A 19011-nucleotide genomic window follows, 5' to 3' on the forward strand; every position below is an offset into this window, starting at 1 on the left:
TCAACTTTATCTCTGTTCAAAATAATAGCCTGGAGATGACAATGCCATGCTATAGTTTACCCTTTCCTCAATGTAGTGCAATTTTGGAGTTGGCATATTTAATCTGCGGGGGTGTGAGGGGTGCAGGGGACTTGCCGCCCAACAAAAATGAAGAAGAAAAAAATATGTGCAGTCCAGTATTATTGCACTTTATTATTTACAGACAGTTTGGTGTTAATAAATTCATGAACAGTGTTAATGTGCATTATTGTTTACAGTTTATTGTCACAGCATATTTTAAGTAGTTCGCTGAATAGGAACTTTGATGTATAGGGTTCGAAGATTAATTATTTGATTAAATAAATGTTTAATGAAGTGATATAGACCTGCCCTTGCATTGGCTAAGGGACAATGCATAGCGCACTCACTCACCATCTAGGGGCCTAAAACCCTCCTCCTACTCACATACATACATACATATAGTAACATTGATGCCAGGCAACTCATCCAGCCTTTACCTCCCCATATATTGGTTGTGTACTGCTTGAATCAGACAGAGGGAGGGCTGTTTGGGTGGTTTTACTGATGCTAGATGGTCATATGACTGATATAATTTGTATATAATTAGTTTCAGTGTGAGTAATTGTATCTGACAAAGTCTTGCTACAGAACAACACAAAAAGCACTTCAATTAAAGTGTATTTAGCAAGTGTTTGGTGTGGCTCTTCAGCAAGTTTCATTTGTCCATTAGTAAATAGTAGGCCTCAGGTATCAATGATTCACACAGTTATACCTCTCAAAAGTACTGATGATCACTGCATGCTCTCAGTCTAGCACCATACTTTTGTACTGGAAAATCATTAAAGATAGAAGTTAGAAAGTAAAGAAACACTGTGCAGTTTTTGACTTCACAACCCTCGCAAGATCAAACAACAGGCAGGATGCAAAACAAGTAGAGTAGCAACAACATATCCTTGTGTGTGCCATAGGAGTAACTTACCTTTGTTTGCTCCAAAAGAATAGTCCATTCTTGTTTGTGACATAACAGTAACTCACCTTTGCTCCCCCAAAAGAGCAACACAGCCTTATTTATGCCATAGTAGTAACTTACATTTGCTCACCCAAAAAAACTGTCTGTGATTGTTTGTACCATAACAGTAACTCAGCTTTGTTCCCCCCACAAAAGAACAGTGTACCCTTGTATGTGCTATAACAATAACTCACCTTTGCTCCCCCCAAATCAGTATTCTATGCTCGTTTGTGCCATCCAAACTGCCCTTCAATTATTGGCAACTGTATATCATCTTATTCCCAGTTAATCCTCTCACACATTTTAAGGTCAATGATATAGAATGACTTGACACTGCATGTGTCAGAGTACTGGTCAGATGACTGATGAATGACCAAGAAACACAGAAAGGTAAGACAGAGTTGTATATTTGCAAGCAGTAATCATAACAGGTTGGGTGATTACTAAGTGCACTAAATCCAAATATAATACATTTAATAAATGTACAAACAGTTTATGGTTTGATATCAGTGTATAGTCTGTGGCAGTTGTTTGTGTGAAGAATGACTTCAGTTCTTTGCTGCAAAGATGTTTGCGTGACAAAGAGGGATAAGGCATCCATCTTGTTTTCTGAATGTGCATTAGAGTGAGAGTTGAAATCTAGACCTATGTAGAAATATCTCATGTGTACTAACATTTTCTACTGTTTATGTCACAGATTGCTTTTTCTTATTTCAAGTATTTCTCCCTTTTTTACTGGATAAGTAGCACCCTGGAAGTAGACAGCCCAAAATAGAAACCAGATACATTCAATCAATGCTATTGCCTGTGGCAGCAGGTATAAGTGTAGGGCTGGAATATAGATGGTCCTGGGTTCAAGTACAGTGTGTGCAACCTTTGTTTTACTGTTTTGACATTGCAGTTACTAGCAACGAAATGCAACATAGACAAGTGTTTTCTTAACCTTGTTATGGCAACAAGTGTAAGTGTAGGACTGCCATATACCTGCTGATAGATTCCAATACTGCATATTCCATACAATTTTAATATTGTTCCACTTCCCATTATGGTCAATCTTACTTATAACATCTGACATAGTGTAGCTGATATTAATTATATGTATGAGGGCTGAGACACTAGTATTGTGTCAGTTATATATTCAATTATCTACGTATTATCACATATATTCTCAAATGTATGACTGCGGGTATCTTGTGGACTATAGTCCTGTAAGTATATTTCTGATCTTTGGACTGCCATGACCTTCACATTTGTCAAATATGCCATCAAATAACCTTGAAATTGCATTGCTTGCCACTGATGTGCAGCATTTTCCTCACTCACTGTTGTTGCACCATGGTGAGCAGTGTACAACAGTTTCAAACAGTGTGCAAACTGAAATTGGTGGGAAGCCATCATTCTTCATTGCTCTTGATCCATGATTGATGTGGCAGGTGTTCATAGAGAGGGAATGAGATTTAGGGCTCAGAGATGTGGTGTCCAGTCGTCCAAGATTTTTGTTGGACTCCTAGTGAAATACCACAGTGCAAGGTTGCAGGGGGGACTATTCTGGGTTCAATATAAATCAGAGGCTTGGAATAGCTTGGCCTGGGCTTTGACCAGTGCCATTGGTATTCCCCTGCATTGGTGAACAATGTAGTTGTGTAAGTTGTGACACCTGTTCAATGGTAGTAATAAAGAAGCCTCAATCCTCACCACTAACACCAGTGATGGGCATGCACATTGGGAGGATAACAAGTACATACACAATAAAGTACAATTTCCCTTAAGAGCACACAGAGATCACAGTCAGTCTGGGGCTGGTTTCTCACTTTCGCTCCAGTTCCCCAGTAAGACTCTGCACTGGCACAGCTATAGGGTCCAGATCTCAAACTAGTGGTCAAGCTAAAACCTCCAGCACCCTCTCTGTCCAACCAGTGCTTCATGACCCTGCCCAAGTAGCTGACACACATACATTTTAAGACTTGATTTAGATACAAACACACAGACACTTCTGGGGAAGGCTGGCACAGGTTCTCAAGCTGTGCCCCCTTTCTGTCTAGACTGCCACCAACCACCAATATCAGCTACTATAAGGCCCTTCCCAAAGGGTGACCATTTTTACTGTGCAATATTATTATCCAAATAGTAAGTGTGACTGAGACTTGAAGGCTATTTAGGAGTAGCTGGCACAGTATCACCAAATACATGCAATGCACTCTAAGATCTTAAATTATCTCTACACAAAACTGCCACAGCTGAAAGGTTTAAACATATTTAATAATAAATAATGACACAAGACAATACTTCTTACTTCAACACAATGATATAACAGAGTTCAGAAATTCCAGGAACTTTGAAACAATATCGTAGGATAGTCTGACAAATATAGAAAACAGCTAGTCTAATCTGTCTAAATTCCTAACTCTAAGAGAAATCACAGTTCTAAATATCACTTTACTTACAACACAGAGTGCTGATGAGTTGTTAAGAGGTTCAGACAAAATCCAAAAAGCTTAATTTTCTCTCTCTCTCTCTCTCTCTCTCTCTCTCTCTCTCTGAGAAAGTCTAAAATCGATAACACAGTACTGCTGAGTGATTTCACATTACCTCATTCATGACACTTCTCTGGTTCCCATGCTACCAGAAACTCAAAATTTACCTTTGTTAGTAAGCTTGCATATGGCCAGGAAGCCACAACAATAAAAGACATTATGCATGTAAAATCTAGCAATTAACTCTGGTTTCAAAACTATAGAAACACTTTGCTGGTCCAGACATCCTGTCTCCGAGTTTTGAGATCAAACAGTCATAAAATCCTTCACTTATTGTTTTTTTTACATTTTTGAAGCTCAGCACAACAAAGGGGCATTATACTCGGTGACTGGCCTAATGAGGGAAGAATAGGGAGAGATGATAACCTCTTTCTTCCTGGATGCAAAACCATTGGAAGGACTTTCTGACCACAGTGGCAATGTGGTGGTCAAAGGAGACGCTGCTGTCAACCTGTATCCCCAGATCTCTTATAATGCCTTCAGTGTTCAGTGGGCTCCCATCGATGTGGTAATTAGTGGGAATTGAGTTTTTCCTAAAGGGGATGATGACTCAATTGTTGGCATTAAGCTTAAGGCCATGGTTTTGACACTAGTCATTGGTCTCAGTGAGGCCTTTCTGTAGGATGTCTACATCAATTGGGGAGTTAATAATGACTCCTAGCTTGCAGTTGTCTGCAAACCTGGTCAGTCAGAGTCACTCCGTGTTGCCTGGACTTCTGAGAAGTAGATGCTGAACAGGAGAGGACCCAGGACCAATCCCTGTGGGACTCCATTCATGACTGGTTGGCAGTATGACTTGGAGTCTGCTACTTTCACACTGTAGGTTCTATCTGTTAGCCAGTTTGTAACCCATCTAGTGATCTAGGGTTTGATGCCTAGTTTGGTGAGTTTATCAATAATTCTTGAGTGGGGAATGGTATCAAAGGCCTTGACCACATTGAGGTTGGCTGTATGAACTACTGCCTTGCCATCATCCGCAGCTCTGGTGACTGACTCAAAGAAGTCAACCAGGTTGAGCAGGCATGATCTACCTTTCACAAAACCAAATGTCGTGGGCTCTAGAGTTTGGAGATTCCCTATATCCTTGTTAATTAGGTCCATGAAGATGCACTCCATAGCCTTACATGTCAGACTTGACAGGTTAATGGGGCAATAATTCACAAGTTCTGTAATCGCTCCACCTTTATGGAGAGGGATGACTGTAGCAGTGAGCCATTCGGTAGGAACAAAGCATGAGGTGAGGCTGTGACTGAACAGGGCACGCAGATGTGGTGCCAGTTCACTTTGCAGTTCATGTAGAACACATCCAGGGATATGTTAATGTCTCATGGAAGCTGTATTCTTGGCCTTGGACAATGCAGCTTTAAAATGTGCTGCAGTAATGCTGGGTGCCTGGCATTCCTCCTTTATTGTGATTGGTCTTTTTGGGGCGGGGGAGGTAAAGTTGGCACTGAATTTGTCGGCCAGTATTTTGGCAATATCTGTTGGCTCAGTATAGAAGGTACCATAGTTCAGTAACTCAGAGCAAACCTGGGTATTGCCTTGGAGATTTTTGATATAACTATAGAAGGCTTTGTGGTTGTTTTTAGTGTCTGCTGCAATTCTGCTTTCATAGCTGCCTTTAGAGATTTTGATGAGGGATCTCAAGTTTTTGTTGAGGTAATAAAGGATTTTTTCCAGTCTTGGGACTTCACCTTTTTCTGCAACAGTTTCTTCCTTCTGTTGTAGAGTTTATTAATGGCAGGGAACCACCAGATTTGCTTCCTTTTTTTTGAAGGAGAGCGTCTTGGTTCTGTTGGGTATGGCTAGTTCCATGCATTTATTTACATGTTCGTACAGTGCATTGGTGTATGATTCAGCAGTCATGCCTCTATTTTACATTGACATGGGTGCCATGAAGTTAACCATCTCTGTTTTTAGGAGCCCAAATTCAGCTTTGGAGAAGGTTTTCATGGTCAGTACTTTTGCGGGGAGTGTAGGTGCAATGTGAATTTCCGTGGTGATTAGTTTGTGGTCGGATCAAACCAGGGAGGAATTGACTATTGGAGTAAAGCAAAGGTTGCCCATGTTAGCAATAACCAGGTCAAGAATGTTGCTTCCTCTAGTGGGGGTAAGAATGAGCTGGACCAGGACATTGGAAATGATAAATTAAAGGAAGCGTTGGGCCAGTGTATTTGTGCATGAGTAGTTTTCCCAGTCGATGGAGGGGTAGTTGAAGTCACTTTGCATGAGAGTGTTGGGTTGGACCCTAATAGTTTCCAGGATGCTTAGGAACATGGAGTGAGAGTCTTGTGACATGGTTGGGGACCTATAGCAGGCTACAACCTGAATTACTGTCTTACCCAGTGTTAGCTGTACCTGAAGTATCTCAGATGTATTACTAGTCTGGAGATGTGCATATCCATTATGAATATGGAGCCACCACCACCTTTGGAGCTTCGGTCCATGTTCTGGGGCCAAAAGGTGTGGAATGAGTTATAGCCTGGTAGCACAGGGGTGCTTTTTGCTGCTTTAAACCAGGTCTCTGTTACAGCACAAATGTTGATGTTCTCCATTTTGAGGAGTGCTTTGAGCAAGTGCATCTTCAGATTTAGAATTCTAGCATTGAGCAGCATGACCACCACTGTAAATAGCACAAGTAACAAAAAACTGATGGGAATGCTACTCAATGCCAGAAGTCTAAACCTCAAAATGCATGCACTCGAGGCACTCTTCAGTATGGAGAAAATCGATATATGTGCAGTAAGAGAAACCTGGTTTAAGGATCCAGAGAGCACCCCAGCACTACCAGGCTACAATTCATACCGTACATTTCAGCCACAGAACCCAAACCAAAATACAAAAGTGGGGGCGTATCCATATTCATCAAGGATACCCACACCTCCAGGTTAGTGGCACAGCACGATACTTCAGAGATCATCCACATGCAACTAACAATGGGCAAAACTGCAATTCAACTTGTAGCTTGCTACAGATCACCCACCATGCCCCAGGATTCCCATTCCGCATTTCTGAAAACCCTGGGAACATAAAGGTCTTATCAAACACCCTAATATTGGGTGATTTCAATTACCCAAACATTAACTGGAAGAACTACTCAAGTACTATCTCCCATGCCCAACATTTTCTAGAATTTATAAACTCAAATGCCCTGGTTCAACTGGTCAACACTCCCACCAGAGGTGACAACATATTGGACCTGGTCATCACCAACATGGGCGACCGGTGTTCCACACCAGAGATCAACCCCTCACTGGTTAGATCTGACCATAAACAAATCACTTTGGATATCCACATTCCGTCCCCACCCCTAGACAAGAAAACCACCGTAAAAAACTTTTCAAAAGCAAACTTCATGTTACTTAAGACTGAGGTGGGAAGTTTTAAAGCCTCATGCTGAAGAGTAACACTATCCAAGCTGCAAAATCCTTTACTCATGCATACTATGGGCACCTACAAGAATGCATGGATCGTGCCATCCCAAGGAAACCAAGACTCACTCCTCCAAGAAAAGGAAACCAGTCTGGTGGACTCCTGCCATAAACAAGCTATACAATAGAAGGAGGACACTGGTACAGAAAAGTGTAAAATCCCAAGAAGGAAAGATATCCCTGATCAGTATCAGCAAGAAACTACGATCCCTCATAAAATCATCCAAGGAAAGGTTTGAAAGAAAAATTGCCAAGAACTCCAAAGATAACCACATGGCATTCTTTAGCTATGTCAAAAATCTAAGTGGCAATGCTTAGATCTGCTCAGAGTTAGTGTAGAATGGCACAAAATACACTGAATCGACCAATATCAGCAACATTCTGGCAGACAGGTTCAGTGCAAACTTCACCCCCAAAAGGGCCCATAACCATACCCGAAGAATGTAGAGTCCCTGAAATCACAGGCACTCATGTTAAAACAGCCCTCTCCAAAGCCAAAAACACAGCATCAGTGGGACTGGACAGTGTCCTAGGCTGCATCCTACATAAGCTCAAAGATGAACTAACCCCTCATCTAAACACACTGTTCAAACTCAGCCTCTCCACAGGCTATGTACCCATAGAGTGGCGCACAGCAGCAGTTATTCCACTCCACAAAGGTGGAGCCACAAGAGACCCTGGGAATTATCACATAAGCCTGACTAGCTTGGTCTGCAAGGCTCTGGAGTGCATCATCATGGAACTCATTAACAGAGACATTGGGAACCTCCAAACACTGGATCCTACCCAGTTAAGCTTTGTTAAGGGAAGATCATGTCTCCTAAACCTGGTGGACTTCTTTGAGACAGTTACCAAGGCTATAAATAAGGGAAAGGTGGTACACACAGCCTACCTAGACCTCGCTAAGACCTTCAACACCATTCCCCATTCTGAAATTATAGACAAGCTCTACGTCACAAGATGGGTTGTCAACTGGCTCACAGACAGAACCCACATGGTGACAGTTGCGGGAACTAGGTCCGACTCTGAACCTGTTACAAGTGGCATTCCCCAGGGCTCAGTCCTAGGACCACTCCTGTTTGGCATATACTTCTCAGAGGTACAGACAAGCACAGGAGGACTATGGCTAACCAAGTTCGCAAATGACTGCAAACTAGGGGCTATAATTGACCTCTGGCTGGCACAGACATCCTCCAAAAGGGTCTCACTGAGACGGATACCTGGTATCAAAATCATAGCCTCAAGCAAAATGCCAAAAAGTGCATAGTCATCCCCTTTGGAAAAACAAGGTACCCACAAACTACCACGTAGGTGGTAGTCCCCTAAATAAGGAAGACGTAATAAGGTATCTGAGGACTCAAGTAGATAGTAATCTCACCTTTGATAATCACATTGTCAAAGTGGTTAGAAAATCCTTCAAAGTGGCCCACTTAATCACAAAAGGGTACATATCCAGATCAAAAGAGGTCATTGTGCCCTCTACTCATCACTCATCAGACTCATCATACAGTACAATGCCCCATTTGGGATGTACCTTACAAGACACCTGCAACAGTTGGAAAGACCACAGAAGTACCTCACCTAGAGGATCACTGGCCTCAAACAGATTCCCTCTGCAGCTCAATGAAGAAACTCCAGCTGTACTCAGTTGCATACCACCTACTCAGAGGTGATCTCTGCCTGACATACAATGCCATGTCCAACCCAGAACTGATGGACATGCTCCACCTAAAGAAAATCTTATTCACTCAAGCCACACACACTAGGGATCTAAACCTCACCACAACAATAACTAGGACATGCTGGAGGGATAGATTCCTGTCCCAGAGACTTCCCATTCTTTGGAACAAGATCCCAATCTACATTAGGCAGAGCTCCTCGTTAACACTCTTCAAAAGAAACCTTGACGAGTGGATGGGAAACAGAAAGTGTTCCCCAGGGATCACTTCAGTGGCTCTGCTGGACAGAGGCACAGGGAACTAATCTAAGGGGGCGGCGAAAGCCAAAACATTCTGGCTAGGCTTATAAATGCCTTCGGGCAGATAGCCTAGTACCTACCTATGAACCTATGACCCCCCAGATGGCATTTATTTATAGCTGTTATGATGGTAATTTGGTCTTTGGAACATCACCTAAAAAGGCACTATATGTGTGGCAAGAGCCTTAGCCAGTATCCAGAAACCCAGGGGTGTCAGATGCATACCATCTCTGGCAAAGCATCAAGGTCTGTCAATCATGTCATCCCAAGCAGACAGACACTGGATCCCCTTAGAATAACACCAGAAACTTAGCCAATTGTTGAAGTCAATCATTTTCTGTTGTACTGCAGTATCATTCTGTGTGATGGTAGGATGCTGATCAGAGCTAGGGTCATATCTACCTGGGCCACATAATCTGAGAACTCCTCCATGTCTCTTTCAATGTAGTCCAGGGAGGTGCATCTCAGGTCATTCACACTCACATGGACAGTGACAGAGTCATACTTGTAGTTGTTGTGGAGTGACCTGAATGTGTGTGTTATGTGTTGGATTCTGGCACCTGATAGACAGCTGACTGCTACATTCTCTGTATTCAGCCTAATGAGTGGGACATCAGTGTGCCTCACTATTGAGTCACCTATGACTAGTGTATTGGCCAAGCTGTTTTGCCTTAGTGGCTTAGGTTGAAGGGCACACTGTGTAGGTGAGCTATGTGTCTTGTGGTTTGTGCTGTGTTGTGGTGGTCGGGTGCATTTCTGCCTTGGAGGTCTCTGCTGTTTGGGTAGCTTTCTATTGAGAGCCTTTTTGAAGTTGGTTGCATGGTTTATGTTTTTATGTCAGAGCTGTGATGGTGGGTGTTCTTGAGGACTATGTGTTGCATGTGGTGTGGTGCAGGTGTTGACCTTCTATTCTTGACCAGTTATTCCGGTCTTGGCTTGAGAATGCATGACTTCCAATTTGGATACATAAGCACATTTCTTACAAGTCTGAGTGTTGGGACGTAAGAAGAAAGGGTTGTCTGTGTACATGGGGCAGTTGCTACCCTGCCTCAGAATGGCCACGTTTACCAGGTTAATAGGAGAAAGCACAGGAAACTGACCTTTAGACATGCCAGGAGGGATGGTCATTATTACTAAGTACTGGAGCTGCTTCCTTATGTATTCCTTTTACAGGAAAAATGTCACTCAAGGTGTCTGAGTCTGTACAGAGCATTGCCAAAATACTTGAGGGGAAACTAATACATAGACCATGAAAATTTGCAGTTGAAGTATTTAGGCAGATATTTTGAAGTTAGAAAGAAATCAAGCAGTACTTACTGAAAAAATAAAGAATTAGCTTGTCATGAATGATGAAAAGAGTGGAGTTGCATGAATGGCTACTGCCTGGCTACTACTAATGTTGGTCTCAGCACAGCTTCACTCTGTTGACATACAATACTCCTTTGCTTCTTCTTTCACCAGAAGCAAAATCTTAGCACCAATCCCAAGAAGAAAAACAGGCCATGGCCTGTTTGGTGATCTACAGTCTTGTCCCAGATGATGCAAGAGTCTGCAGCCATGTAGCCTATTTCTGGCAGATGCCTCAAATAGCAACCAAACCAATCAGATACATTAAGCACAGACACTCACTCTCCAACCAGAAAGAGTTAGGAATAAATGCACTCTGCTCCTACTCTCACAAGGAGCAGAATATAAGCACCAATTCCAAGCTGTCACATATAAAGCAGTTATTAAGATTTCTGGGGATCAGCAGTCTCCAGAAAATAATGTAACTGCACTCCTTCTCTCACCAGGAGAAAACAAAAGCAGTAATCCCAAGATGACCACTGAGAGGTAGAATGTAGGCTATCCAATAACTGGTGGTCTTGCAATAGATGCTTAAAGGTAAGATGAAAAAAAATGGCTTATCCTAAACACCGAAGTGTGCACATTAGATGTGAAAGTAGGTAACTTAAGTTTTACCTGTCTAAAAAGTTACGTTTTAGCGGAGAGTCAGTATTTTTAAAACAGCAAGATAGATTGAAAGAGGGAGTGGTCACTTTTGTATTCTGGTATTATGGAATACAGTAGGATTGCCAATAAATTTAAATAGTTGAAGGGGAGTGATTTCACAAAATAATAATTTTGTGCTTACTCACACCAGCCAATAAAAGCAGAGAGGAAATGAGATGTATGGTCAAATTAACATAAGGGGCAGGTAACTAAAAAGATAGTGGTGTTTAAGAATATGACAGTAACTGGGTGGGAGGGTGGATAATATTTCTGTCTAACTCACAAGAGACACAGTTGTGGTCTCTTTTCAAGTTTTAATATGCAGTTAAAAGACGAATACAAGTAAAACACAGTGTAAAGAAAACAAATCACAGTATACAAAATAGAAAAAGGCAAAGAAGTAATACAAAATACAACAAATAAAAAGCAAACTAGCCTTTTCCTCACAGTGAACTGTAGCAAAGTCTGAGTGAGCCTTTTCAGTAAAGCACTGAAATGTTTTATTTTACCCCTTAAATAGAAGGTTTAGTCCCCAGCTCCACCCCCTCGGATCACAGATGACTAACCTTAACTGACTTCTTCTAACTCATGTGTGACTCCTTAATTGACCTGTTCTAATTTCTGTCTGACTCACAAGAGACACAGTTGTGGCCTCTTTTCAAGTTTTAATATGCAGTTAAAAGCAGAATACAAATAAAACACAGTGTAAAGAAAACAAATCACAGTATGCAAAATAGAAAAAGGCAATAAAGTAATACAAAATACAGCAAATAAAAAGCAAACTAGCCTTTCCCTCACAGCGAACTGTAGCAAAGTCTGAGTGAGCCTTTCCAGTAAAGCACTGAAATGTTTTATTTTACCCCTTAAATAAAAGGTTTAGTCCCTATGATTAACCTTAGGTAGCTTCTTCTAACTCATGTGTGACTCCTTAATTGACCCGTTCTAATTTTTGCCTGACTCACAAGAGACATAGTTGTGGTCTCTTTTCAAGTTTTAATATGTAGTTAAAAGCAGAATGCAAGTAAAACACAGTGTAAAGAAAACAAATCACAGTATAAAAATAGAAAAAGGCAATAAAGTAATACAAAATCCAACAAATAAAAAGCAAACTAACCTTTCCCTCACAGCAAACTGTAGCAGAGTCTGGGTGAGCCTTTCCAGTAAAGCAAAATATTACTTTACCTACAAGACAGAATGATGGTGAGTTGTTTACAGGTTCAGACAAAGTCTTAAATTGATAACACAGTACTGCTGAGTCATTTCATATTACCTTATTCTTGACACTTCTCTGGTTCTCAGGCTACCAGAAACTCAAAATTTACATTTCTTAGTAAGCTTGCACCTGACCTTTATAAAGGGACAGTACTGACATATACCACACTTCAACATACGTCCATTCGAAAAATGATTCACAGCATGTCCTTTCTTGAAAATTTTTTTTTAATTTCTACCTTTTCTAAAAAATAACAGTAGGCTGTTCATCAATATGTGTTCTGATACTTCTGTCATGTGTTAGTATTGACCAGTTTTTACTCAAAATATGTTTAATATCAGGACTAGCAATCGTGTATGTAGAAATGAATCAAGTATTATAATCTTTTCTTGTAAAAACAGAATTTAGGGGTGCAACATTCACTGTTTCTGTTACATCCAATGAAACCTTAGATAAAAGAGGTATATAAAATGTCTTTCTCTCAAAGGGTAGCCCCTCTTTAAAAACATATATTTTAAGGTATCGCATTCATCTAAAAAATCTTCTGATAGTGATACCATACTCGTACAAACTGTCCCTTAATAATAGATTTTTCTGTTTCTGAGGGTGGATGCTACTATAATGAAGTAATGAATCTGAATATGTGTCCTTTTGATATATTTTAGATATAAACCTACTATTCTGGTAATCCTTAATTAATTTAATATCAAGGAAGGCTATCTCATGTAAGTTAAATGAATATGTAAATCTTAAAAATGAAGTGGTGGAATCTAAATATCTAATAAAATCACTAATAAGGGCATAGGGACCGTCCCATAAAATAAAAAGGTCATCCAGGAATTGTGTATAATAATTAACATGCTTGTAAAAGTTAGAAGGAAACAAATATTTCTTTTCCCACTGTAAAATCACTATGTTAGCATAAAGACCACCACACGCAGAACCCATAGCTGCCCCTTCCTGTTGTAAAAAAATCTCCTTATTAAATAAAATAAAATTGTTCTTAAGGACCGTTTCCATCAACTGGGTATACATTATTACATCAAAATGGTTTATTTTCTTTTCATATAAAAATTCATTAAACCATTCTAACCCCTCCTGGTGGGGAATTACTGAATAAAGATCCTTTATATCAACCGTTGCTGACATATAGGAGCCTTCAAAGGGTATGTGATTAATATCTTTTAAGAAGCTCCACGAGTCTTTACATATATTTGACTCTTGCTGCACAAATTTCTTTAACTTAAAATCTAAGTATTTTGCCAGGGGTTGTGTAATTGACCCCTTAGAGTCAACTATTGGTCGCATGGGTGGTTGTGATATGTTCTTATGTAGTTTTGGGAGACCAAGTATTACTGCTAGTTTAGGATACATAACAGTTAAATAATTCAACACGTCCATATCAATAAAACCATCAATACATAGGTCCTGTAATTAATTTTTAATTTTTCAGTAGGCACCATTTACCTCACTGATGGATGATCTTCTGTATGCTTTTCCTTCCAATATGAACAACATTTTTTTATTATAGTCATCCAGGTTAATAATAGCAATCCCCCACCCTTATTGGGTTTCATAATTCTGATTGTGTCAAGCAATCCATTAATTTATTTTATAAGAATACCTTCTTGGATATTGTAACCCTCCCTGTCACAATAGGTGAAAAGTGCACTCCTAATATCTAATTCACATATTTTCTCAAATAGGGTGATCATAGGGTGCAAGGGTGGGGGTTATATGTGCTTGATATAGATAATGAGCTGGTGGGTTGAATAGGGAAGGAATTCTGAAATAAAACCTTAAAATTTATTTTACGGGTATACAATTTCAGGTCCGTCAAGGTTTGTGATATGTTACTACGTTGCCATGGGACATAAGTAAACCCTTTAGAAAAAACATCACATTGTTCTTTATTAAATTCAAGGTTTGAAAAATTGTAAACCTTAAAATCACCCATGCTGTTAGTTAAAATACAGCAAGTGGGTAAAAAATGGTCTTCACAATCAACTGCTTGTACAGCATCAATGAATGTATTGCTCAGCATAAAACTTATTTCCTGTTCGACCATTTCCTGTTGCGGAAGTTCCCTCCACCCTTGTGGTTGTTCAAACCTCCCTCCCTCTGTTCCATTGGTTGTTGTTGTGGGGATGGGCTACATAATTTCCCCTCCTCAAGTTGTTCACTTAGGGGGGGTCTTGTTTTTCAGGCTTTCCGAATGTCTTAAAGGAGGGTATTCTTCCACGTCTAAAAATATTCATCATCATCTTGGTCATGTGAAAAATGGGTCTGGGGAACATCCTTAGTATTTACCATCCTATTTTCAGATACATTATATTTGTTACCCCATTCCTGGGATGGTGGGGGTTTAGAGTATGCAGTGCCCTGACTGTACTCCATTTTGTCCCTGTTTAACTTTTTCATCTTACGCTACTTTATATATATATATATATATATATATATATATATATATATATATATATATATATATATCAAGGTTGATTGACTCAAGACACCACACCAGAGCCCACATCTGAAGAAGTGTTGGAAACGAAAACGCAAACTGTGGATACGTTTATGTGCTTGTTGTTTTATTAATGCAAATTTGCAGTGCCTCACCCATATTTTGATCTGTGGCTTCATTGTTTCATCATGGGTTGGTACCTATTTTCTATTTACTAGTTTGGTTTGGTGCCTTTCGCTCTTTTTTCTAATCTGATACACCTACCTGATGTAAGTATTCACAGTTGCCATCCATAGATTGAGGGATTGCCTGCACAATGTTTACATCTGTAACATGGAGCCAAGGATTTAGGATTCAGCACTTCTAATGAGTTTAGACCTCATTTTTATCTTCACAGTGCTGACATCCTTAAATCTACACCAGAAGCCAACCATGTAGCTAGGGAAACTGAAGGGGAGCCAAATTGTTTATGTGTTGAACACAGAGGAGAGGATATTACTTAGGGATATATCTGCACAAAGGAGTACTAAATTTCAGATGATATGCCTGCATTTTGTCAGCCTACATATTGCATATGCTGACATATGACTGTGAATAGTCTATTTAATGTTTTTTGATAATTATTTTGATTAGCACACACTTTTACACTTTTATCTGTCTGCATTACGTAAAAGTGTACTGTTCACTTGGAGGTGGGGGAACAAAGCTGCATTTGTGTTATTGCGCAAAAAAGGATTTATGTTGCTATTGTTATTCTCCTTTTGTTGCATCCAGTCTAATGTCACATGTTAAGGTCAGTACAAATCTCACACATTTTACTTTTTATTCTGTCCATATAGACTCCTTTCTGTGGCTGTATTCCAAAAGTTTTGGAATTCATGGGGAACACCAGTATGGAGTCTACACAATTGCTTTATAGCTTGTTGAATAGCTCTAACTTGTAGCCTTGGTTGATTAGCATGCAATTCAGCATTTTTTGCAGTAATTAGCATGCCTTGTTTGCATGGGGGTATGTGCCACTACACAGCCCTTACTGAATTTAAAAGTTTTCTTGTCCGTGTGTGCATTGTAGAAAACTACCATCTAGGCTTTAATGAATCCCACTGAAAGAGTCATGAAAGGAAGATTCTTTTAAAATATAAAACGAAGCATTAAATATTATAAACAATAAAATACTATTGGCATTATGAAACTATATATATATATATATATATATATATATATATATATATATACACAAAACTATCCTAATATATATAGGTATATAAATACTATAATTAAGTGTTATAAAAATTATATATTAATTGCACATATTAATAAATTAAAGTTTTCCATTTTTCCTAGTGCCTTTAAACCACAGTTCCTAGAATGATATAATGCCATAAGAATAATAGCATTAAATGAAAATTGTTGATTTTATTAGTTTAATTGCTTAAATGGCTTTATAATTGCTTCAACTGACACCGTAGTTTAAAAGTACAGCTTTGAAGTTGGAGGTTTGTTATTAGTACACAGTATCAGGTATCCTATACTTCTAAGATTCAACAAATGACTGATGTGGGATTACAGGCCAAGCCAAAGTTGTTGGAATTTACAACATCCATATCATTAAATGAAATAACAAAGACTTCAATCTTGGCCAATTATATAAAATAATATTATCATATAAAACAGTTTAATCAAACTCTTACTAGGATTCTCTAATCAGGACTAATTATCTACATTTCATAGTTATGGAAAAAACCATGATAAATATATTTTTTTCTAAATGTAAAACACCATCCTTATTTTATTTTTAAAGACTTTTCACATGGAATTGTTTTTTTCACAGACATTTTGTTTCCTCATACATGGCATGGAAAATACACGAAAAAGATAAAAGAGATCATTTGATATATTAGATAGAAATCAAAGCTGACTGGCAACACATTTTCATATGAATGTTAAAAGTTCTTTGTATAAAATTTCAATTATTTTACAAGCATTGTAGCCTGACAAGTTTATTTAGTTTTGTATGTATGTATGTATATTTGTATATATTCAGTTATTGTTATTTGTTTACCAGGAGAGTCGGACAGAGCAATGCCCTTTTCCAGATGAGGCCAGGGGAGAAAAGCTCCATTATACAGACATCATCTGCATCATTTGCATTGCTTTATCATTTGCAGTCAGCTTCATTCATGAGAATCCCTTCCATTATTCAGACATCCTTGACATCAGTTACATCATTTACAAAAAGTTTGATTAAAAATAAAAGTTACATAGGTAGTACATGAATAATTTTTTTAAGATAGAGTTAGAGCAGCCAAAAAAGGAAGGAAGGGAAGAAGTGCAAGGAAAATTGGGAGGGTGGCCTAATGGTTAAGGTGTTTACCTTACAAACACAAGGTGCAGGGTTTGAGTCTCACAAGGGATAATTGGCTAGGCTTAAAAGAAATGGCTCGCAAGGGCAGTTAGCCTAATACTAATCTTTGAATTTTTGAAATAAGGGTGATGAAATGGTAGAGGAGGGTATAGTTGTGAGAATAGTATAGTATGATTTGCGCAGTAGAGAGTTATGGTATGGATTCATACAGCTATATTAGTACCACTATGACCTGGGTGATGCAGGTGCAGAGCCATTTATCTACGAGGTGTTCCTTCAGCTGTCATTTAAAGTCTTTCAGGCTGCAAACTACTCAAGTGGAGACAGATAGTACTCCAGCTATTAGCAATGCAGTGTGAATATAGGGAGCATCCTGCATTGTTGTTAGGTTTCATTATGAAGAGTAATGATTTGTCAGTGAAACACAGACGTCTCTTAGTAGTATAAAGCAGAATGCTGAAGTGAAGAAATGGAAGCTTTTCAAAGCTAGGCAGTAGTTTGCAGGCTGCATTTAATTGTGAGTACAACAGAGACTTATTTAGTTTGTACCCTTTTAGTTGTTTTAAAGAGAGAGGGCAGTGATGTGATCTATATTGTAAACATGACACAAATGTGGTCACTTTAGAACATTGTTCTAGTTTAGCTGAAACAAAGCAGTTGAGATTGGCTAGGTTAATAGGTCATGTAATAGGGAGGGAAATAGACAATACATGGCTAAGTTCTTATCTAGCAGAGTCATTAAGGAAGTGTTTTAATCTACACAGGTATCCAAGCTTTTGTTGTGTCTTCTGTCTGCATTGCTGAAAGTGGGGATGAAATTTCAGGTGGTCATCTATAATTACACCTAGTAATTTGATGAGGGATACCAATGCTATATTGGCCTTGTTGGATGACAGGCTATTAAAAATAGTCTTCTGGGAGGAGAGAGAGTTGGTGTTAACAGAAGTAGTTCATGTTTGTTTGATTCAAGAAGAGCTAGAGTTGTCAAGCCAAGCTTTTATGGGGAGAAGAATTTCTAGGTGAGTGTTTGAACTGTCAGTAGTGTCCAAGCAGCATCATTGTTATATTGTTTTATGGTGGCCTCTTTGGCTGCTTTGTTTAGGTCATTGATACATAAGTGAAACACTAGGCATCCTAGGATGGAGCTTTGTGCGACTCCAAGGATATTGTAAGGAAAGTGGAGAAAGTATCATGACACGTCACTGTTTGTGACAATGAGGTAACTAAGAAACTGGTTAAGTGAGGAGGATGACAGCCCATAGGAAGAGAGCTAAATTAAGAGAATTTGATGATTGACTGTGTCAAATGCCTTGGATAGTTCCAAAAAAAGGTCTGAACTGTGAAGACCTGAATTTCTATTGTGATTTATTATATTATTGTTTCTGGGAACCTTAGAAAGGCAGTGGTCATACTGTGATTGGGTCTGAAACTAATTCTATATTGGTGAGGGAGAGAGGAAGTTATGATAAGTATTATATGTAGTAAGCTGGGGGTCACTATATCTTTTTAAGATTATGGATAAGAGTGAGAAAATGGCGATCGGTCTATAGTTTGTAAGGCTGGATGGTGAACCACCTTTACGGAGGGGTATTGTATAAGATTTTTTTCCCATTAGGTGAGGACATATTTTTCTTGGATAGAGCAGTTTATTAGAAATGACACAGGATATGCAAGACTTTCTGCAGCAAGTTTGCAGTATTCAGATGGAAGATGATTGGGGCAGTTATCATTGCCTTAAGGGTGTGTATGCAAGTTTTAATTGTAGATACTGGTACCAACGTGAGTGTGAATATCTGTTGTGGCTTCAGTGATTACAGATGGTTTGCTGGATATGTATTACTTTTGTTTTGTAAGAGGTATGTTACTGTAGTTATAAAATGTGAGTTAAACTGTGTGGCAATCCATTGGGTGTTATCAGTAAGGGATGTGCTGGAGTGGGCTGATTTTCCAGGAGTGAGCAATGTATTTATTAATTTCTAGAAGTTTTTGGGATCATTTAATGATAAATTTTGGGTGTTGTCATAATAA

This window comes from Protopterus annectens, chromosome 3.part0 (assembly GCF_019279795.1).
Source record: "Protopterus annectens isolate FY-2018-M chromosome 3.part0, PAN1.0, whole genome shotgun sequence".
In the NCBI taxonomy this organism is placed as follows: domain Eukaryota; kingdom Metazoa; phylum Chordata; order Ceratodontiformes; family Protopteridae; genus Protopterus; species Protopterus annectens.